At 48.7% G+C, this 22452-nt stretch overlaps 4 non-coding genes and 2 pseudogenes across 4 annotated transcripts; 3 read left to right on the top strand and 3 right to left on the bottom strand.

Moving 5' to 3' along the window:
• Positions 1 to 846: 846 nt before the first annotated feature.
• Positions 847 to 1049, bottom strand: LOC129180645 (U2 spliceosomal RNA; annotated as a pseudogene).
• Positions 1050 to 13310: 12261 nt separating this feature from the next.
• On the top strand, positions 13311 to 13474 carry LOC129180559 (U1 spliceosomal RNA). Its single transcript, XR_008570190.1, has one exon. It is a non-coding gene; the product is annotated as a U1 spliceosomal RNA (small nuclear RNA).
• A 1979-nt stretch (positions 13475 to 15453) lies between these two features.
• Positions 15454 to 15644, bottom strand: LOC129180619 (U2 spliceosomal RNA). The gene has a single exon (XR_008570245.1). It is a non-coding gene; the product is annotated as a U2 spliceosomal RNA (small nuclear RNA).
• A 1378-nt stretch (positions 15645 to 17022) lies between these two features.
• LOC129180712 (U1 spliceosomal RNA) lies at positions 17023 to 17186 on the top strand. The gene has a single exon (XR_008570307.1). It is a non-coding gene; the product is annotated as a U1 spliceosomal RNA (small nuclear RNA).
• Positions 17187 to 19165: 1979 nt separating this feature from the next.
• Positions 19166 to 19356, bottom strand: LOC129180618 (U2 spliceosomal RNA). The gene has a single exon (XR_008570244.1). It is a non-coding gene; the product is annotated as a U2 spliceosomal RNA (small nuclear RNA).
• Positions 19357 to 20734: 1378 nt separating this feature from the next.
• On the top strand, positions 20735 to 20860 carry LOC129180569 (U1 spliceosomal RNA; annotated as a pseudogene).
• The last annotated feature ends 1592 nt before the right edge of the window (positions 20861 to 22452 follow it).

The raw sequence follows: 22452 nt of genomic DNA, 5'->3' as shown, positions 1-22452 counted from the left end.
ACCGCTCTCAGCCATTGTGGCTATCGTGTACATGGAAGACGTGGAAAGAAAACTACGGGGATCCTGCACAGGAACTAAAGACAGCCACTGCTTCCGATGTGTGGATGACACGCGGGTTTGCCAATCTTCGGACTGTGAAGTGCGGCCGGGGATGGATGGAAGCCTCAACATTGAGGTCTACGGTAAACCTACCCGCGCTGGCCCGTTCCTACACTTGTACCGCCTTCGCACACTGGAACCCAAGCTAGGAGCTGTCAGAGCCGCAAACAACAGAGCAGAAAATAGCCCTAACCGAAGGAGCAGACACGCATTTTACAGGCTCTAACCACCTGTGGCTATCCCAAAGTGGCTCTATGTCAAATCCAGCAAAGGAAGGGCCACGACACCTGACCGCGAGAAGCAAAACAGAGGGCGGAAAGCCGCGGTCCCTTACTTGGTTGGTTTGTCGAGGAAACTCGGAAGGCTTCCACCAGACGAGACCATTTTGTCAGATTCCACCCAGCTGTCGATCACTGCGACACCCGCTGGCCCCTGGGAAGTGCGCAAGAGACCCGAGTATCAGGAGCCGGTGGAAGAGTGCAGGAGGCATGGCCGGAAAACACGCTGCTTTATGCATTGTGCTCCCTTTGTAAGGTGTTGATGCTGCTGGGAAGGCAAAGAGGGTCCACGGAGGGCGCAGACACTGTCGCAGGGCATATTTTCCACAGCGTACCGCCACCTGCTCGGGTGGCACCAAACGTAAACACTTTCATTGGTCTTTGGTGAGCATCGCACGGTATCGGGCAAAACATGCCGGATGCTGTCAAACGACCTGCGTGAAGCTGCCTTTGCTGTCAACATGAGAAGGAGAAGTGCACCGCTCCCGGAGATACTGCAATACCAGGTCGATGCGTGGAGCGGACGGCGCAAGCCCCGAGCTCAGCTCCCTGTCCCAAAAAGCAATTTAATATTTGGTCCCCAGATAGGAGACATATCAGATATTAAACTGATAAGAACAGATTTTTTTTTTTTTTTTTTAACGTGTTTATTGTCACTGTTACAAAAAATTTACTACATTTCAAAACATTTTTTTAAAGATGCCTTTTAAAATTCAATTATTTACAACACCAATAATTTAAGTAAAAATAAAATCAGTAAAAATTCTGTAAAATTAAAAGTGTTGCAGGCAGCAAAATGTGTAAAATTTGTACAGACCATTTTAAAAAGTCATAATAAGCTTCAGTGTCGTCTGTTGCACAGGAGTGCAGTGAGTCCTGATCAATAGTGAGTTCACCCCACTCTCCCAGACAGTAATTCTCCAGGACGCTGCCAGGACGTCCCGAGGCCCTCATCCTTCTTCATTTCTCCCTCCTTCCTCTCCCGGAGAGCCAGGCCGTCGCTGCCGAGACCTTTGCTGTGAAGCTCCGGGTGCCACCTCCGGGTGGGCACAGACGACTCTTCTTTGTGACTGTGTCCTTGGCCCGCCGCTTGCAGCTGTCAGAGTCGCTGCAGCCATTCGGATCACAGCCACGGGGGGGGTCTGTCTGTGCCTCCTTACCAGCAAGTTGCGGGAGGTCCAGATGGCGTCTTTGATGGCGGCGAGGGCGAGCCACTGCTTTTCAAACTCCTTGCAGTTTAACTTCTGGTGGCTCGCCCCATAGAGCACGAGCTGTGCGTTTAGGACCTCCCTTGCTGGCAAGTCCGGGAAATTTAGGTCGCCGGCTGTCGCCCACAGGTCTCTGGCAGCACTGCACTCCCAGAGGAGATGCCTCACCGTCTCAGGGGCGCCACAACCCGGTCGGGGACAAGTTGAGTTTGCTGCCATTCCTCGGGAGTGCATAACGGACCTGACTGGGAGGACCTCGTGGGCCACCATCCATGCCAGGTCCCGGAGTCTGTTTGGGAGAGCCGGGTGGTTGACGTTGCGCCAAACATCTGTGGGCTCGCCAAGTGCGAGCCCGCGCACTGGACTCACTGGATCCCGCTCCTGCACAACAGAAACGACAGAGCGATGATTTTTTAAAACGTCAAAAGTTTCTTTTTCCAGATTAAAATGTCTTAAAAAGGTCCTTATAAAAGCATATGCTGGTGGTAAATTAAAGGAAACAGGTACAGTTTGATCTAAGGGGATCAGTTTGAGCCGTCTTAAGTAGGAGCCCATCCAGTATCGTGCCAGCGCTTTTGTTTTGGGATTACTGGATGGGCTCATCGCACTCATCAGGTGTAGGGACGTGTATCTCGCTCCAAGGAATATTTGGAGGTCTGGCACTCCTTTTCCTCCTTTTCCTTTTGATTTTTTCATGACTTCTCTCCTCACTCTCTCCCACTTGGAGCCCCAAAGGAAGTAAAAAATGGCTCGGTCCAGGTCTAAAAGAACGTTTCTTTTGGGGGTAAAAACAGAGCTGATCAATAAAAGCAAAGGTAAAATCACAGCTTTTATGATTAAAACCTTTCCTTCCAGGGTCAGCTGTCTCAGTCCCCAAAACCCCAGTCTTTGCCTAACTTTCCCTACCACGTCGCCCCAATTTGTTTCACCTCCCCCGTCCTTGCCAAATTTAATTCCCAGTATTTTTTGGTCAGTCTGTGTCACAGTCAGGGGAAGTCCCGTCTTCTCCGATTCCGTCCAGGGTCCATAAAACTGGGCTTGGGTCTTTTCTCTATTGAGTTTTGACCCAGAGGCCCGTCCATAAAAGTCAGTCAGGTCCAGTGCTCTTTTAACAGATAAAATATCCGTGCATAAAATGTTCAAATCGTCCATATATAAAATACATTTTGGTACGAGTCCCCCTGGAATAGTCGCCCCTTTAATCCATCTGTCCCTTCTCAAAATCTGTGCCAGAGGTTCTATACATAAAACATACAGGAGGGCAGATAACGGGCATCCCTGACGGACACCGCAGTTAATTTGGACTGCTTTTGTCAGATTCCCGTTTACCACAAATTTGCTGGTAATATCCCGGTACAGCAGTCCCACCCACGCTACGAATCTTTCCGGAAAACCCATTCTTTGCAGTACCCTGAAAAGGTACTGGTGCGAGACCCGATCAAAGGCTTTCTCAAAGTCTAAATTTAGGACTACTAACCGAATGTTTCTGTCTCTCGCAAGACAGATGGTGTCACGAATCAGCATGAGGCTGTCTGTGATCATCCTCCCTGGGATGGCACAGGTTTGATCCGGGTCAATCAAGTCATCTAAAAACATGGACATACGTGTCGCTAAAAGTTTACTAAAAATTTTGCAGTCACAGTTTAAAAGGGTAATAGGTCTCCAATTTTTAAGATCGGTCTTGTCTTTTGTCTTATAAAGGAGTGTCACTATCCCTACTCTAAAACTGTCAGGTAGTCGGCTACTTTGTTCAAATTCCTTAAAAACAGCGAGTAACTCTGGTGCTAAAATATCCCAAAAAGTTAAATAAAATTCCAAGGGGAGCCCATCCTCACCTGGGGACTTCCCCTTCTTAAAAGCCACGACGCATTTATTTAACTCTTTGAGAGTAAAATCCTGTTTTAAAAGCACATTTTCGCTCACTGATTTTTCAATAAAACCTAAAACTTCTAAAATAGCTTCAGGCTTTGTATTTTTAGTTGCATAGAGTTCTTGATAAAAGCGTTCTATTGTTTCATTTATTTCAGTTGTTGTTTCCACTATGCGCCCTTCTTTATTTTGTAATTTTAAAATACCTCCTGGCTTGCTTAGGATTTTTTTAAAGAAATAGCGGGTGCATTTTTCCCCTTCTTCTATTTCTTTTTCCTTGCTCCTTAAGATAACACCTTTACTTTTGATTTTTGCTAGAGTAGCCATTTCATTTTTTACCTGCTTGATTTCTTCCTTGAAATTCAGCCCTTTTAGTGTTAAGTTAAAATAACGTTGTAAGCGTTTTTGCAGTCCTATCATGTATCTTTTTTCTTTGTAAGATTTTTTCCGTCCTGCTTGTTGAAAGAAAAGCCGGGTCCTTAACTTCACCATTTCCCACCACTGTGCTCGTGAAACATGCAAGTCTTGAAGGGTCTGCCAGTCCTTGAACCGCTCCCTGTACTGACTGACCAAGTCTTGATCTTCCAGCAGGGAGCAATTCAGTTTCCACGGACCTCTTCCCACTACCACACCCGAGGGGAGTGAGAGAGTGCAGGAGAGAATCAGGTGATCAGAGAAAAAGACAGGGGTCAATCTAGCATCAGTAGGTGGCCAATCCCGTGTGAATATGTAATCTATGCGAGAGGCTCTGGTGCTGTCGCCACTGAACCAGGTGAAGCCCTCCTCTCTAGGATGCATGGCTTTATAACAATCGTGCAGTTTGAAATCCCTACTCATGGCTTGTAATAAAACCGATGTTTTATCAACTTTAAAATCTTCTCCCGCCCCCCTTCTGTCTTTCCTGCTTAAAATGCAATTAAAATCCCCCCCCACCACTATAGGTACCCGGCCTAACATGTGGGACTGCAAGTTTTCTAAAAAATCATACCTTTCATTTTTTTCGTTAAAACCATAAATATTTAAGAGGTTAAAATCCTGTCCCATAAAAGTCAAGTGTGCTGATAGTGCTCGTCCCTCTCTCACCACGGTGCTCCCCTTCACCGTAACGTGGGGGTTGTTGATTAAAATGGCCACTCCGTCATTTTTGTTCTCATTTGACCCGCTCCATAAGGATGTTTGTGGCCACATTTCCTCCCACTGTTTGTAGCTTTTTAAAAAGGGTAAACCACATTCTTGTAATAGAAACACATCTGACTTAAAAGTTTGAAGGAAGAATAAAACACTCTGAGCTCTAACTTTCGACTTCACACTTCTCACATTGATGGTGGAGAAGGTGAGAGTCACAAGTATGATTTTTTTTTTTTTAAAACCAATAAACAACTAAAAGGGCCTAAAAAAATAAATAAATAAATAAATGAATAAAAAAACAACTTAAAATTTAAACTGTGACTAAGAAATATCTTGTGAATGAAGCTCCTCCTTCACTCCAGTTGGTGAGGGCTGGAGGGGGAGGGGCTCCCTTCCCTGTCGGCGTCTGGGTGTCGGTCTTTCCTGGAGTCTATCATTCAAAGTCCTTTTCGCCCTTGGGGTTGACTGCAAAACAATATTTAAAAAGGACAGTTCATTTGGTGAGCCTGAGGGGAAGACCCGCGGCTCCTCCATAGAACTGTCTGAGAGGACCTCTGGCCTTCCCCTCTTTTCTGATAATAGAGAGGAGTCAGAAGACAGCTCTGAAGCAAGTCTTTTGGCCTTTTGGAATGGTGTCTTCTTCCACACTCTCTGATATTTCTTGGCTGCTGTCCAGGTGAGTGCACCCCTCACTTGGCAACAGGCCACTTTGAGTCGTGGTTTCCTGGGCTTCTGTAGGCTCCGCCCTCTCTCCCGCCTCACCTGATTCCTCTCCTCCAATCACAGGTTTTGGCGGGAGATTTGAATTTTCAACAGTTTCAGAGGCCTTTTGGGCCCTCACATTTTCCTCTCCTATTTCCTCATTTTGTTTTCCTTTCCCAGCCTTCAGCTTGTTGGCAAATGATTTTGGGCAGTCTCTGAAGAGATGATTTGAATCTCCACAGAGGTTGCACCTTCTGCCATTGGTACATTGTTCAAAAGTGTGACCAATTTCTCTACATTTTCGACACACAGTCTGCTGACATGCCTCTGCCAGGTGCCCGTGCTCTCCACACTTGCGGCAGAGCTTGGGCTGACCCTGGTAGTGTATGTAGCCTCGGTTTTCTCCCAGAACTATCATCGATGGGAGATGTTTCAGGCCCTGGAAGCCCTGAGGGTCCTGCCATTGTTGGATGGGGACCCTCCAGGCACAATTCCAGATGCCGTCTTCGTCTCTCACCTTCATAGCCTGGCCTTTAACCGTGCAATATCTTCCCAGCCAAAAACAAATGTCGTCTGCGGTCACTGTCTCATTAAACATTCGGACAATAACAGTTTTAGCAGCATTGTCAGTCAGTTTTTCCACATTGAACACAGACAACTGGGGTTTAGCATCCTCATACCTTTGCCAAAAATCTCTCAGAGTTGCAGCAGACTGAAAACTTACATCAAAGCCTTTGTGAAAAGGCAGTGTCAAAATGCAATTCAGATCTTCCGGTTTGAATTTCAGGGTCTGTTGGATGATTTTCCGGGAAAAGTCCAGTCATGACATTCCAACTTCTTCACCATCCTCTTGCTTGAGTGTAAAACGCACGCTGTGGTGCCTCCGCATACCGGCATGGCTAGCCGACATGATGGAGGCACCACCAGCTAAAATGAAAAAAAGTATGCAATAAATACAATTAAAACAACAGATAAATAACTAAAAACCAATTAGAAAAAATTTACTTACCTTTAGTTGCTGTGAAAACAATAAAGTTATAATGCACTGTAAAGTGCCAAGAATGTCCTCCCAATGACTGGCAGAATCCTATGCCACAAAAGCATACAATTCCCCACCCGTAGGAGGTGACCGCAGTCTTAGCCAAAAGGCCGAGAAGCGATGATAAGAACAGATTTTTTTTTTTTTTTTTTTTTTTTTTTAACATGTTTATTGTCACTGTTACAAAAAATTTACCACATTTCAAAACATTTTTTAAAGATGCCTTTTAAAATTCAATTATTTACAACACCAATAATTTAAGTAAAAATAAAATCAGTAAAAATTCTGTAAAATTAAAAGTGTTGCAGGCAGCAAAATGTGTAAAATTTGTACAGACCATTTTAAAAAGTCATAATAAGCTTCAGTGTCGTCTGTTGCACAGGAGTGCAGTGAGTCCTGATCAATAGTGAGTTCACCCCACTCTCCCAGACAGTAATTCTCCAGGACGCTGCCAGGACGTCCCGAGGCCCTCATCCTTCTTCATTTCTCCCTCCTTCCTCTCCCGGAGAGCCAGGCCGTCGCTGCCGAGACCTTTGCTGTGAAGCTCCGGGTGCCACCTCCGGGTGGGCACAGACGACTCTTCTTTGTGACTGTGTCCTTGGCCCGCCGCTTGCAGCTGTCAGAGTCGCTGCAGCCATTCGGATCACAGCCACGGGGGGGGTCTGTCTGTGCCTCCTTACCAGCAAGTTGCGGGAGGTCCAGATGGCGTCTTTGATGGCGGCGAGGGCGAGCCACTGCTTTTCAAACTCCTTGCAGTTTAACTTCTGGTGGCTCGCCCCATAGAGCACGAGCTGTGCGTTTAGGACCTCCCTTGCTGGCAAGTCCGGGAAATTTAGGTCGCCGGCTGTCGCCCACAGGTCTCTGGCAGCACTGCACTCCCAGAGGAGATGCCTCACCGTCTCAGGGGCGCCACAACCCGGTCGGGGACAAGTTGAGTTTGCTGCCATTCCTCGGGAGTGCATAACGGACCTGACTGGGAGGACCTCGTGGGCCACCATCCATGCCAGGTCCCGGAGTCTGTTTGGGAGAGCCGGGTGGTTGACGTTGCGCCAAACATCTGTGGGCTCGCCAAGTGCGAGCCCGCGCACTGGACTCACTGGATCCCGCTCCTGCACAACAGAAACGACAGAGCGATGATTTTTTAAAACGTCAAAAGTTTCTTTTTCCAGATTAAAATGTCTTAAAAAGGTCCTTATAAAAGCATATGCTGGTGGTAAATTAAAGGAAACAGGTACAGTTTGATCTAAGGGGATCAGTTTGAGCCGTCTTAAGTAGGAGCCCATCCAGTATCGTGCCAGCGCTTTTGTTTTGGGATTACTGGATGGGCTTATCGCACTCATCAGGTGTAGGGACGTGTATCTCGCTCCAAGGAATATTTGGAGGTCTGGCACTCCTTTTCCTCCTTTTCCTTTTGATTTTTTCATGACTTCTCTCCTCACTCTCTCCCACTTGGAGCCCCAAAGGAAGTAAAAAATGGCTCGGTCCAGGTCTACAAGAACGTTTCTTTTGGGGGTAAAAACAGAGCTGATCAATAAAAGCAAAGGTAAAATCACAGCTTTTATGATTAAAACCTTTCCTTCCAGGGTCAGCTGTCTCAGTCCCCAAAACCCCAGTCTTTGCCTAACTTTCCCTACCACGTCGCCCCAATTTGTTTCACCTCCCCCGTCCTTGCCAAATTTAATTCCCAGTATTTTTTGGTCAGTCTGTGTCACAGTCAGGGGAAGTCCCGTCTTCTCCGATTCCGTCCAGGGTCCATAAAACTGGGCTTGGGTCTTTTCTCTATTGAGTTTTGACCCAGAGGCCCGTCCATAAAAGTCAGTCAGGTCCAGTGCTCTTTTAACAGATAAAATATCCGTGCATAAAATGTTCAAATCGTCCATATATAAAATACATTTTGGTACGAGTCCCCCTGGAATAGTCGCCCCTTTAATCCATCTGTCCCTTCTCAAAATCTGTGCCAGAGGTTCTATACATAAAACATACAGGAGGGCAGATAACGGGCATCCCTGACGGACACCGCAGTTAATTTGGACTGCTTTTGTCAGATTCCCGTTTACCACAAATTTGCTGGTAATATCCCGGTACAGCAGTCCCACCCACGCTACGAATCTTTCCGGAAAACCCATTCTTTGCAGTACCCTGAAAAGGTACTGGTGCGAGACCCGATCAAAGGCTTTCTCAAAGTCTAAATTTAGGACTACTAACCGAATGTTTCTGTCTCTCGCAAGACAGATGGTGTCACGAATCAGCATGAGGCTGTCTGTGATCTTCCTCCCTGGGATGGCACAGGTTTGATCCGGGTCAATCAAGTCATCTAAAAACATGGACATACGTGTCGCTAAAAGTTTACTAAAAATTTTGCAGTCACAGTTTAAAAGGGTAATAGGTCTCCAATTTTTAAGATCGGTCTTGTCTTTTGTCTTATAAAGGAGTGTCACTATCCCTACTCTAAAACTGTCAGGTAGTCGGCTACTTTGTTCAAATTCCTTAAAAACAGCGAGTAACTCTGGTGCTAAAATATCCCAAAAAGTTAAATAAAATTCCAAGGGGAGCCCATCCTCACCTGGGGACTTCCCCTTCTTAAAAGCCACGACGCATTTATTTAACTCTTTGAGAGTAAAATCCTGTTTTAAAAGCACATTTTCGCTCACTGATTTTTCAATAAAACCTAAAACTTCTAAAATAGCTTCAGGCTTTGTATTTTTAGTTGCATAGAGTTCTTGATAAAAGCGTTCTATTGTTTCATTTATTTCAGTTGTTGTTTCCACTATGCGCCCTTCTTTATTTTGTAATTTTAAAATACCTCCTGGCTTGCTTAGGATTTTTTTAAAGAAATAGCGGGTGCATTTTTCCCCTTCTTCTATTTCTTTTTCCTTGCTCCTTAAGATAACACCTTTACTTTTGATTTTTTCTAGAGTAGCCATTTCATTTTTTACCTGCTTGATTTCTTCCTTGAAATTCAGCCCTTTTAGTGTTAAGTTAAAATAACGTTGTAAGCGTTTTTGCAGTCCTATCATGTATCTTTTTTCTTTGTAAGATTTTTTCCGTCCTGCTTGTTGAAAGAAAAGCCGGGTCCTTAACTTCACCATTTCCCACCACTGTGCTCGTGAAACATGCAAGTCTTGAAGGGTCTGCCAGTCCTTGAACCGCTCCCTGTACTGACTGACCAAGTCTTGATCTTCCAGCAGGGAGCAATTCAGTTTCCACGGACCTCTTCCCACTACCACACCCGAGGGGAGTGAGAGAGTGCAGGAGAGAATCAGGTGATCAGAGAAAAAGACAGGGGTCAATCTAGCATCAGTAGGTGGCCAATCCCGTGTGAATATGTAATCTATGCGAGAGGCTCTGGTGCTGTCGCCACTGAACCAGGTGAAGCCCTCCTCTCTAGGATGCATGGCTTTATAACAATCGTGCAGTTTGAAATCCCTACTCATGGCTTGTAATAAAACCGATGTTTTATCAACTTTAAAATCTTCTCCCGCCCCCCTTCTGTCTTTCCTGCTTAAAATGCAATTAAAATCCCCCCCCACCACTATAGGTACCCGGCCTAACATGTGGGACTGCAAGTTTTCTAAAAAATCATACCTTTCATTTTTTTCGTTAAAACCATAAATATTTAAGAGGTTAAAATCCTGTCCCATAAAAGTCAAGTGTGCTGATAGTGCTCGTCCCTCTCTCACCACGGTGCTCCCCTTCACCGTAACGTGGGGGTTGTTGATTAAAATGGCCACTCCGTCATTTTTGTTCTCATTTGACCCGCTCCATAAGGATGTTTGTGGCCACATTTCCTCCCACTGTTTGTAGCTTTTTAAAAAGGGTAAACCACATTCTTGTAATAGAAACACATCTGACTTAAAAGTTTGAAGGAAGGATAAAACACTCTGAGCTCTAACTTTCGACTTCACACTTCTCACATTGATGGTGGAGAAGGTGAGAGTCACAAGTATGATTTTTTTTTTTTTTTTTTTTTTTTTTTAAAACCAATAAACAACTAAAAGGGCCTAAAAAAATAAATAAATAAATAAATGAATAGAAAAACAACTTAAAATTTAAACTGTGACTAAGAAATATCTTGTGAATGAAGCTCCTCCTTCACTCCAGTTGGTGAGGGCTGGAGGGGGAGGGGCTCCCTTCCCTGTCGGCGTCTGGGTGTCGGTCTTTCCTGGAGTCTATCATTCAAAGTCCTCTTCGCCCTTGGGGTTGACTGCAAAACGATATTTAAAAAGGACAGTTCATTTGGTGAGCCTGAGGGGAAGACCCGCGGCTCCTCCATAGAACTGTCTGAGAGGACCTCTGGCCTTCCCCTCTTTTCTGATAATAGAGAAGAGTCAGAAGACAGCTCTGAAGCAAGTCTTTTGGCCTTTTGGGCATTTGGAATGGTGTCTTCTTCCACACTCTCTGATATTTCTTGGCTGCTGTCCAGGTGAGTGCACCCCTCACTTGGCAACAGGCCACTTTGAGTCGTGGTTTCCTGGGCTTCTGTAGGCTCCGCCCTCTCTCCCGCCTCACCTGATTCCTCTCCTCCAATCACAGGTTTTGGCGGGAGATTTGAATTTTCAACAGTTTCAGAGGCCTTTTGGGCCCTCACATTTTCCTCTCCTATTTCCTCATTTTGTTTTCCTTTCCCAGCCTTCAGCTTGTTGGCAAATGATTTTGGGCAGTCTCTGAAGAGATGATTTGAATCTCCACAGAGGTTGCACCTTCTGCCATTGGTACATTGTTCAAAAGTGTGACCAATTTCTCTACATTTTCGACACACAGTCTGCTGACATGCCTCTGCCAGGTGCCCGTGCTCTCCACACTTGCGGCAGAGCTTGGGCTGACCCTGGTAGTGTATGTAGCCTCGGTTTTCTCCCAGAACTATCATCGATGGGAGATGTTTCAGGCCCTGGAAGCCCTGAGGGTCCTGCCATTGTTGGATGGGGACCCTCCAGGCACAATTCCAGATGCCGTCTTCGTCTCTCACCTTCATAGCCTGGCCTTTAACCGTGCAATATCTTCCCAGCCAAAAACAAATGTCGTCTGCGGTCACTGTCTCATTAAACATTCGGACAATAACAGTTTTAGCAGCATTGTCAGTCAGTTTTTCCACATTGAACACAGACAACTGGGGTTTAGCATCCTCATACCTTTGCCAAAAATCTCTCAGAGTTGCAGCAGACTGAAAACTTACATCAAAGCCTTTGTGAAAAGGCAGTGTCAAAATGCAATTCAGATCTTCCGGTTTGAATTTCAGGGTCTGTTGGATGATTTTCCGGGAAAAGTCCAGTCTGGACATTCCAACTTCTTCACCATCCACTTGCTTGAGTGTAAAACGCACGCTGTGGTGCCTCCGCATACCGGCATGGCTAGCCGACATGATGGAGGCACCACCAGCTAAAATGAAAAAAGTATGCAATAAATACAATTAAAACAACAGATAAATAACTAAAAACCAATTAGAAAAAATTTACTTACCTTTAGTTGCTGTGAAAACAATAAAGTTATAATGCACTGTAAAGTGCCAAGAATGTCCTCCCAATGACTGGTAGAATCCTATGCCACAAAAGCATACAATTCCCCACCCGTAGGAGGTGACCGCAGTCTTAGCCAAAAGGCCGAGAAGCGATAGCATTGAAAGCTCAGAGGGGAGCATGTCATTTCTGACAAAACAAGCTAAAGTCCCGGTTGCACACACTGACTCACGACGACCTCAAACGTCAACACGCTGTTAGATGTAGTTACATATAGGCGCCTCTCTTGGCACATGTTAGATAGTGTGACCGGAGCAGACTTGTGGACTCGCTGTATCTTTTCACTCGGCCTTGGCTTTTCTTTTCCACACCCTTTTGCACACTCATTATCGAGCGGCTCCAAGCAGCTAAGACCACCGGGGCACACATAGAGGCATAGGACAGGAGGTAAAAGCTAGGTAAAAGACGTCTGACCAGAAGTGCCTCGGACTTGCTCCTGCACCCGCTTAGAAGACGAGTCCCCGCAGCTGTGTATCATTCTTCCTGGTGCATTCAACTGTTGAAATTGAGCTATCGTTTCCGAGACTTATTTGGAAGCACGAAAGATAACGAACCAAAGACTTTTGATGCCAAACGACAACCCCGTGCGCACATTGTAAACAATAAAAAGATGCACCTGTGTTGTTTTGCAGCCATAATATGAAACCAGTGTTTCGTGACCCATTCGTTATTGAAGCTCATGCGGTGCACGTCGGTCTATGCATGAAGCGGCAATAAACTGATTTTACTCAGCCACATCAGAATAGTCCTCGGTAAGCACACAATGGAGGCCACAGTCCAATGTGAATATGTTTGAAACAGTGACGTGGACTCAGTACTCCAGTCTCCCCGTGGAATGCCTGCAGCAACTGGACTATGCCACTTGCTGTCGCTGTCTTTGCTCAGCATGAAGCCACAAGAGTGGAATGTGCAACACAGCCTCACTCTTTGACATAACGAGAGTACTGTCCTTATTAATCCTATCGCCAGTATGAGCAACTACAAAAGTATTTCAGTGTCATTTGGCTTGTGCATGTGATCGCGGGAGAGCGCCGACGCGGCATAATACAGAACGCATTCCCATAATGCATTGCTCCGGCGTCAGAAGATTGCGTGGAAACTAGCTGCGGCACTCAAACTTCTGGCTAATGAAGTAACAACTCTGGTAACAACAATGTCACATTTCCTTTGTCTGTTGCCCTTCACTTTTGCTCTACTTTCTGACATTTGGACCGCAGAGACGGCGGCGTCAGGGGAAAGATGTGAAGGCGAGACGCCACCGGGAAGTGTCCAGAAGGCCAGAGCGTCCAAAATCACAAGGCCGGTCGTGGCTGTAGGAGGTGCCTCCGAACGTGTGGCGTCCGTCGAGCGCAAGGGCAGATGCTGAACTTGGACACAGGTCCAGTGCGTGTGTTTGTTGTGAAGCAGCCGATGACACCACCACTTAGCATGCTGCGTGTGTGAGAGTCTCGTCTGAGTGAGACTCGTCCAACTCATACTTACCTGGCAGGGGAGATACCATGATCAAGAAGGTGGTTCACCCAGGGCGAGGCTCAGCCATTGCACATGGGTTGAGCTGACCCCTGCGAATTCCCCAAATGTGGGAATCTCGACTGCATAATTTGCGATAGTGGGGGACTGCGTTCGCGCTCTCCCCTGATGGCGTGTTTAAAACAACTTGCAGGTGCAGTCTTGCGCAAAGCTTCTGGGCTTGCGGCCACATCCCCGTTTGCGCAAGAGCGGGGAATGACGAGCCCAGAACTTCCAACGCCTACTGGGAAGGTCTGTACGACCACGGATGACAACCACCCAGCAATAAGGCTCGCCTGCACTCAGGCGGGAAAAGTGAAATAAGAATTTCTCCAGTAGCATTCTCACCCGGACAGAGAAAGCTGTGTCGGCCAAGTGAACTCAACTTTACCGGCACACCGGAACCGCTCCCCACAGTGGACCTCAACACAGCAACCAATTCGGTCGTCGGAAACAACCATCGACCTGAAGCCGAAGCAGATCAAATTGCTGTCGTTCTCGTCAGCAGCCTTCCCAGCGCCATGGTAACTGCTTCCGATCTTCCTGTCTTGGAGGAAGGAAGGAAAGTAAGGAAAGCAGCGAGACCCTTGAAGAAGAACCATGACACGGCGAGCTTACCAGGAGACAAGGGAAGATGCAGAGTCATCCTCAAAACCGCAGCTCGCAAGGCCAACCTAACGGCTCTGCTCGGTGACGACACTGAACACGAACGACCGAAGAGCAATCCCACCGGTGAATACAAGAAGATCACGGAATGTCTTCAGAGGCCGGGAAAAAAGAGGACGGTGTAGAGTGTCACACGTGCTACCTACCGCCTGCATCCCGGAGAAGTCACACCTTGCATTTACGGACTGCCCAAAATTCACAAGGCGGGAGGTCCACTCAGGCCTGTTGCCAGCAGATTCGACTCTTCCACGGTCAGTATTGCCAAATACCCAGCCACCATTCTGGCCCCACTGCTTGGCAGTACCCCACCCCATGTCCACAGTTCCACAGACTTCACTAATGAGATTCAGACCCTCAGGTTATCTCCGGAAGAGACCCTGGTATGAGTCGACATCACCTCCCCGTTTACACCTATCTCCACCACTGCAGCAATAGACACTGGCAGAAGAAGGGCAACAGTAGCACTCCAGCCTCCAAGACACAAGCAACCTCACTCCAGAGCAAGTATATGATTTCCTGCAAATGTGCCTTAAGGGCACATGCTTGCAATTCCGTATGTGTTTCTACAGGCCAAGACATGGCTCTGCCGTGGGCTCACCGCTCTCAGCCATTGTGGCTATCGTGTACATGGAAGACGTGGAAAGAAAACTACGGGGATCCTGCACAGGAACTAAAGACAGCCACTGCTTCCGATGTGTGGATGACACGCGGGTTTGCCAATCTTCGGACTGTGAAGTGCGGCCGGGGATGGATGGAAGCCTCAACATTGAGGTCTACGGTAAACCTACCCGCGCTGGCCCGTTCCTACACTTGTACCGCCTTCGCACACTGGAACCCAAGCTAGGAGCTGTCAGAGCCGCAAACAACAGAGCAGAAAATAGCCCTAACCGAAGGAGCAGACACGCATTTTACAGGCTCTAACCACCTGTGGCTATCCCAAAGTGGCTCTATGTCAAATCCAGCAAAGGAAGGGCCACGACACCTGACCGCGAGAAGCAAAACAGAGGGCGGAAAGCCGCGGTCCCTTACTTGGTTGGTTTGTCGAGGAAACTCGGAAGGCTTCCACCAGACGAGACCATTTTGTCAGATTCCACCCAGCTGTCGATCACTGCGACACCCGCTGGCCCCTGGGAAGTGCGCAAGAGACCCGAGTATCAGGAGCCGGTGGAAGAGTGCAGGAGGCATGGCCGGAGAACACACTGCTTTATGCATTGTGCTCCCTTTGTAAGGTGTTGATGCTGCTGGGAAGGCAAAGAGGGTCCACGGAGGGCGCAGACACTGTCGCAGGGCATATTTTCCACAGCGTACCGCCACCTGCTCGGGTGGCACCAAACGTAAACACTTTCATTGGTCTTTGGTGAGCATCGCACGGTATCGGGCAAAACATGCCGGATGCTGTCAAACGACCTGCGTGAAGCTGCCTTTGCTGTCAACATGAGAAGGAGAAGTGCACCGCTCCCGGAAATACTGCAATACCAGGTCGATGCGTGGAGCGGACGGCGCAAGCCCCGAGCTCAGCTCCCTGTCCCAAAAAGCAATTTAATATTTGGTCCCCAGATAGGAGACATATCAGATATTAAACTGATAAGAACAGATACTACACTTGATCTTAGCCAAAAGGCCGAGAAGCGATAGCATTGAAAGCTCAGAGGGGAGCATGTCATTTCTGACAAAACAAGCTAAAGTCCCGGTTGCACACACTGACTCACGACGACCTCAAACGTCAACACGCTGTTAGATGTAGTTACATATAGGCGCCTCTCTTGGCACATGTTAGATAGTGTGACCGGAGCAGACTTGTGGACTCGCTGTATCTTTTCACTCGGCCTTGGCTTTTCTTTTCCACACCCTTTTGCACACTCATTATCGAGCGGCTCCAAGCAGCTAAGACCACCGGGGCACACATAGAGGCATAGGACAGGAGGTAAAAGCTAGGTAAAAGACGTCTGACCAGAAGTGCCTCGGACTTGCTCCTGCACCCGCTTAGAAGACGAGTCCCCGCAGCTGTGTATCATTCTTCCTGGTGCATTCAACTGTTGAAATTGAGCTATCGTTTCCGAGACTTATTTGGAAGCACGAAAGATAACGAACCAAAGACTTTTGATGCCAAACGACAACCCCGCGCGCACATTGTAAACAATAAAAAGATGCACCTGTGTTGTTTTGCAGCCATAATATGAAACCAGTGTTTCGTGACCCATTCGTTATTGAAGCTCATGCGGTGCACGTCGGTCTATGCATGAAGCGGCAATAAACTGATTTTACTCAGCCACATCAGAATAGTCCTCGGTAAGCACACAATGGAGGCCACAGTCCAATGTGAATATGTTTGAAACAGTGACGTGGACTCAGTACTCCAGTCTCCCCGTGGAATGCCTGCAGCAACTGGACTATGCCACTTGCTGTCGCTGTCTTTGCTCAGCATGAAGCCACAAGAGTGGAATGTGCAACACAGCCTCACTCTTTGACATAACGAGAGTACTGTCCTTATTAATCCTATCGCCAGTATGAGCAACTACAAAAGTATTTCAGTGTCATTTGGCTTGTGCATGTGATCGCGGGAGAGCGCCGACGCGGCATAATACAGAACGCATTCCCATAATGCATTGCTCCGGCGTCAGAAGATTGCGTGGAAACTAGCTGCGGCACTCAAACTTCTGGCTAATGAAGTAACAACTCTGGTAACAACAATGTCACATTTCCTTTGTCTGTTGCCCTTCACTTTTGCTCTACTTTCTGACATTTGGACCGCAGAGACGGCGGCGTCAGGGGAAAGATGTGAAGGCGAGACGCCACCGGGAAGTGTCCAGAAGGCCAGAGCGTCCAAAATCACAAGGCCGGTCGTGGCTGTAGGAGGTGCCTCCGAACGTGTGGCGTCCGTCGAGCGCAAGGGCAGATGCTGAACTTGGACACAGGTCCAGTGCGTGTGTTTGTTGTGAAGCAGCCGATGACACCACCACTTAGCATGCTGCGTGTGTGAGAGTCTCGTCTGAGTGAGACTCGTCCAACTCATACTTACCTGGCAGGGGAGATACCACGATCAAGAAGGTGGTTCACCCAGGGCGAGGCTCAGCCATTGCACATGGGTTGAGCTGACCCCTGCGAATTCCCCAAATGCGGGAATCTCGACTGCATAATTTGTGATAGTGGGGGACTGCGTTCGCGCTCTCCCCTGATGGCGTGTTTAAAACAACTTGCAGGTGCAGTCTTGCGCAAAGCTTCTGGGCTTGCGGCCACATCCCCGTTTGCGCAAGAGCGGGGAATGACGAGCCCAGAACTTCCAACGCCTACTGGGAAGGTCTGTACGACCACGGATGACAACCACCCAGCAATAAGGCTCGCCTGCACTCAGGCGGGAAAAGTGAAATAAGAATTTCTCCAGTAGCATTCTCACCCGGACAGAGAAAGCTGTGTCGGCCAAGTGAACTCAACTTTACCGGCACACCGGAACCGCTCCCCACAGTGGACCTCAACACAGCAACCAATTCGGTCGTCGGAAACAACCATCGACCTGAAGCCGAAGCAGATCAAATTGCTGTCGTTCTCGTCAGCAGCCTTCCCAGCGCCATGGTAACTGCTTCCGATCTTCCTGTCTTGGAGGAAGGAAGGAAAGTAAGGAAAGCAGCGAGACCCTTGAAGAAGAACCATGACACGGCGAGCTTACCAGGAGACAAGGGAAGATGCAGAGTCATCCTCAAAACCGCAGCTCGCAAGGCCAACCTAACGGCTCTGCTCGGTGACGACACTGAACACGAACGACCGAAGAGCAATCCCACCGGTGAATACAAGAAGATCACGGAATGTCTTCAGAGGCCGGGAAAAAAGAGGACGGTGTAGAGTGTCACACGTGCTACCTACCGCCTGCATCCCGGAGAAGTCACACCTTGCATTTACGGACTGCCCAAAATTCACAAGGCGGGAGGTCCACTCAGGCCTGTTGCCAGCAGATTCGACTCTTCCACGGTCAGTATTGCCAAATACCCAGCCACCATTCTGGCCCCACTGCTTGGCAGTACCCCACCCCATGTCCACAGTTCCACAGACTTCACTAATGAGATTCAGACCCTCAGGTTATCTCCGGAAGAGACCCTGGTATGAGTCGACATCACCTCCCCGTTTACACCTATCTCCACCACTGCAGCAATAGACACTGGCAGAAGAAGGGCAACAGTAGCACTCCAGCCTCCAAGACACAAGCAACCTCACTCCAGAGCAAGTATATGATTTCCTGCAAATGTGCCTTAAGGGCACATGCTTGCAATTCCGTATGTGTTTCTACAGGCCAAGACATGGCTCTGCCGTGGGCTCACCGCTCTCAGCCATTGTGGCTATCGTGTACATGGAAGACGTGGAAAGAAAACTACGGGGATCCTGCACAGGAACTAAAGACAGCCACTGCTTCCGATGTGTGGATGACACGCGGGTTTGCCAATCTTCGGACTGTGAAGTGCGGCCGGGGATGGATGGAAGCCTCAACATTGAGGTCTACGGTAAACCTACCCGCGCTGGCCCGTTCCTACACTTGTACCGCCTTCGCACACTGGAACCCAAGCTAGGAGCTGTCAGAGCCGCAAACAACAGAGCAGAAAATAGCCCTAACCGAAGGAGCAGACACGCATTTTACAGGCTCTAACCACCTGTGGCTATCCCAAAGTGGCTCTATGTCAAATCCAGCAAAGGAAGGGCCACGACACCTGACCGCGAGAAGCAAAACAGAGGGCGGAAAGCCGCGGTCCCTTACTTGGTTGGTTTGTCGAGGAAACTCGGAAGTCTTCCACCAGACGAGACCATTTTGTCAGATTCCACCCAGCTGTCGATCACTGCGACACCCGCTGGCCCCTGGGAAGTGCGCAAGAGACCCGAGTATCAGGAGCCGGTGGAAGAGTGCAGGAGGCATGGCCGGAGAACACGCTGCTTTATGCATTGTGCTCCCTTTGTAAGGTGTTGATGCTGCTGGGAAGGCAAAGAGGGTCCACGGAGGGCGCAGACACTGTCGCAGGGCATATTTTCCACAGCGTACCGCCACCTGCTCGGGTGGCACCAAACGTAAACACTTTCATTGGTCTTTGGTGAGCATCGCACGGTATCGGGCAAAACATGCCGGATGCTGTCAAACGACCTGCGTGAAGCTGCCTTTGCTGTCAACATGAGAAGGAGAAGTGCACCGCTCCCGGAGATACTGCAATACCAGGTCGATGCGTGGAGCGGACGGCGCAAGCCCCGAGCTCAGCTCCCTGTCCCAAAAAGCAATTTAATATTTGGTCCCCAGATAGGAGACATATCAGATATTAAACTGATAAGAACAGATACTACACTTGATCTTAGCCAAAAGGCCGAGAAGCGATAGCATTGAAAGCTCAGAGGGGAGCATGTCATTTCTGACAAAACAAGCTAAAGTCCCGGTTGCACACACTGACTCACGACGACCTCAAACGTCAACACGCTGTTAGATGTAGTTACATATAGGCGCCTCTCTTGGCACATGTTAGATAGTGTGACCGGAGCAGACTTGTGGACTCGCTGTATCTTTTCACTCGGCCTTGGCTTTTCTTTTCCACACCCTTTTGCACACTCATTATCGAGCGGCTCCAAGCAGCTAAGACCACCGGGGCACACATAGAGGCATAGGACAGGAGGTAAAAGCTAGGTAAAAGACGTCTGACCAGAAGTGCCTCGGACTTGCTCCTGCACCCGCTTAGAAGACGAGTCCCCGCAGCTGTGTATCATTCTTCCTGGTGCATTCAACTGTTGAAATTGAGCTATCGTTTCCGAGACTTATTTGGAAGCACGAAAGATAACGAACCAAAGACTTTTGATGCCAAACGACAACCCCGCGCGCACATTGTAAACAATAAAAAGATGCACCTGTGTTGTTTTGCAGCCATAATATGAAACCAGTGTTTCGTGACCCATTCGTTATTGAAGCTCATGCGGTGCACGTCGGTCTATGCATGAAGCGGCAATAAACTGATTTTACTCAGCCACATCAGAATAGTCCTCGGTAAGCACACAATGGAGGCCACAGTCCAATGTGAATATGTTTGAAACAGTGACGTGGACTCAGTACTCCAGTCTCCCCGTGGAATGCCTGCAGCAACTGGACTATGCCACTTGCTGTCGCTGTCTTTGCTCAGCATGAAGCCACAAGAGTGGAATGTGCAACACAGCCTCACTCTTTGACATAACGAGAGTACTGTCCTTATTAATCCTATCGCCAGTATGAGCAACTACAAAAGTATTTCAGTGTCATTTGGCTTGTGCATGTGATCGCGGGAGAGCGCCGACGCGGCATAATACAGAACGCATTCCCATAATGCATTGCTCCGGCGTCAGAAGATTGCGTGGAAACTAGCTGCGGCACTCAAACTTCTGGCTAATGAAGTAACAACTCTGGTAACAACAATGTCACATTTCCTTTGTCTGTTGCCCTTCACTTTTGCTCTACTTTCTGACATTTGGACCGCAGAGACGGCGGCGTCAGGGGAAAGATGTGAAGGCGAGACGCCACCGGGAAGTGTCCAGAAGGCCAGAGCGTCCAAAATCACAAGGCCGGTCGTGGCTGTAGGAGCTGCCTCCGAACGTGTGGCGTCCGTCGAGCGCAAGGGCAGATGCTGAACTTGGACACAGGTCCAGTGCGTGTGTTTGTTGTGAAGCAGCCGATGACACCACCACTTAGCATGCTGCGTGTGTGAGAGTCTCGTCTGAGTGAGACTCGTCCAACTCATACTTACCTGGCAGGGGAGATACCATGATCAAGAAGGTGGTTCACCCAGGGCGAGGCTCAGCCATTGCACATGGGTTGAGCTGACCCCTGCGAATTCCCCAAATGTGGGAATCTCGACTGCGTTCGCGCTCTCCCCTGATGGCGTGTTTAAAACAACTTGCAGGTGCAGTCTTGCGCAAAGCTTCTGGGCTTGCGGCCACATCCCCGTTTGCGCAAGAGCGGGGAATGACGAGCCCAGAACTTCCAACGCCTACTGGGAAGGTCTGTACGACCACGGATGACAACCACCCAGCAATAAGGCTCGCCTGCACTCAGGCGGGAAAAGTGAAATAAGAATTTCTCCAGTAGCATTCTCACCCGGACAGAGAAAGCTGTGTCGGCCAAGTGAACTCAACTTTACCGGCACACCGGAACCGCTCCCCACAGTGGACCTCAACACAGCAACCAATTCGGTCGTCGGAAACAACCATCGACCTGAAGCCGAAGCAGATCAAATTGCTGTCGTTCTCGTCAGCAGCCTTCCCAGCGCCATGGTAACTGCTTCCGATCTTCCTGTCTTGGAGGAAGGAAGGAAAGTAAGGAAAGCAGCGAGACCCTTGAAGAAGAACCATGACACGGCGAGCTTACCAGGAGACAAGGGAAGATGCAGAGTCATCCTCAAAACCGCAGCTCGCAAGGCCAACCTAACGGCTCTGCTCGGTGACGACACTGAACACGAACGACCGAAGAGCAATCCCACCGGTGAATACAAGAAGATCACGGAATGTCTTCAGAGGCCGGGAAAAAAGAGGACGGTGTAGAGTGTCACACGTGCTACCTACCGCCTGCATCCCGGAGAAGTCACACCTTGCATTTACGGACTGCCCAAAATTCACAAGGCGGGAGGTCCACTCAGGCCTGTTGCCAGCAGATTCGACTCTTCCACGGTCAGTATTGCCAAATACCCAGCCACCATTCTGGCCCCACTGCTTGGCAGTACCCCACCCCATGTCCACAGCTCCACAGACTTCACTAATGAGATTCAGACCCTCAGGTTATCTCCGGAAGAGACCCTGGTATGAGTCGACATCACCTCCCCGTTTACACCTATCTCCACCACTGCAGCAATAGACACTGGCAGAAGAAGGGCAACAGTAGCACTCCAGCCTCCAAGACACAAGCAACCTCACTCCAGAGCAAGTATATGATTTCCTGCAAATGTGCCTTAAGGGCACATGCTTGCAATTCCGTATGTGTTTCTACAGGCCAAGACATGGCTCTGCCGTGGGCTCACCGCTCTCAGCCGTTGTGGCTATCGTGTACATGGAAGACGTGGAAAGAAAACTACGGGGATCCTGCACAGGAACTAAAGACAGCCACTGCTTCCGATGTGTGGATGACACGCGGGTTTGCCAATCTTCGGACTGTGAAGTGCGGCCGGGGATGGATGGAAGCCTCAACATTGAGGTCTACGGTAAACCTACCCGCGCTGGCCCGTTCCTACGCTTGTACCGCCTTCGCACACTGGAACCCAAGCTAGGAGCTGTCAGAGCCGCAAACAACAGAGCAGAAAATAGCCCTAACCGAAGGAGCAGACACGCATTTTACAGGCTCTAACCACCTGTGGCTATCCCAAAGTGGCTCTATGTCAAATCCAGCAAAGGAAGGGCCACGACACCTGACCGCGAGAAGCAAAACAGAGGGCGGAAAGCCGCGGTCCCTTACTTGGTTGGTTTGT

Source organism: Dunckerocampus dactyliophorus, chromosome 4 (assembly GCF_027744805.1).
Source record: "Dunckerocampus dactyliophorus isolate RoL2022-P2 chromosome 4, RoL_Ddac_1.1, whole genome shotgun sequence".
NCBI classification, from domain to species: domain Eukaryota; kingdom Metazoa; phylum Chordata; class Actinopteri; order Syngnathiformes; family Syngnathidae; genus Dunckerocampus; species Dunckerocampus dactyliophorus.
This window is presented reverse-complemented; position numbering and strand designations above follow the sequence as displayed.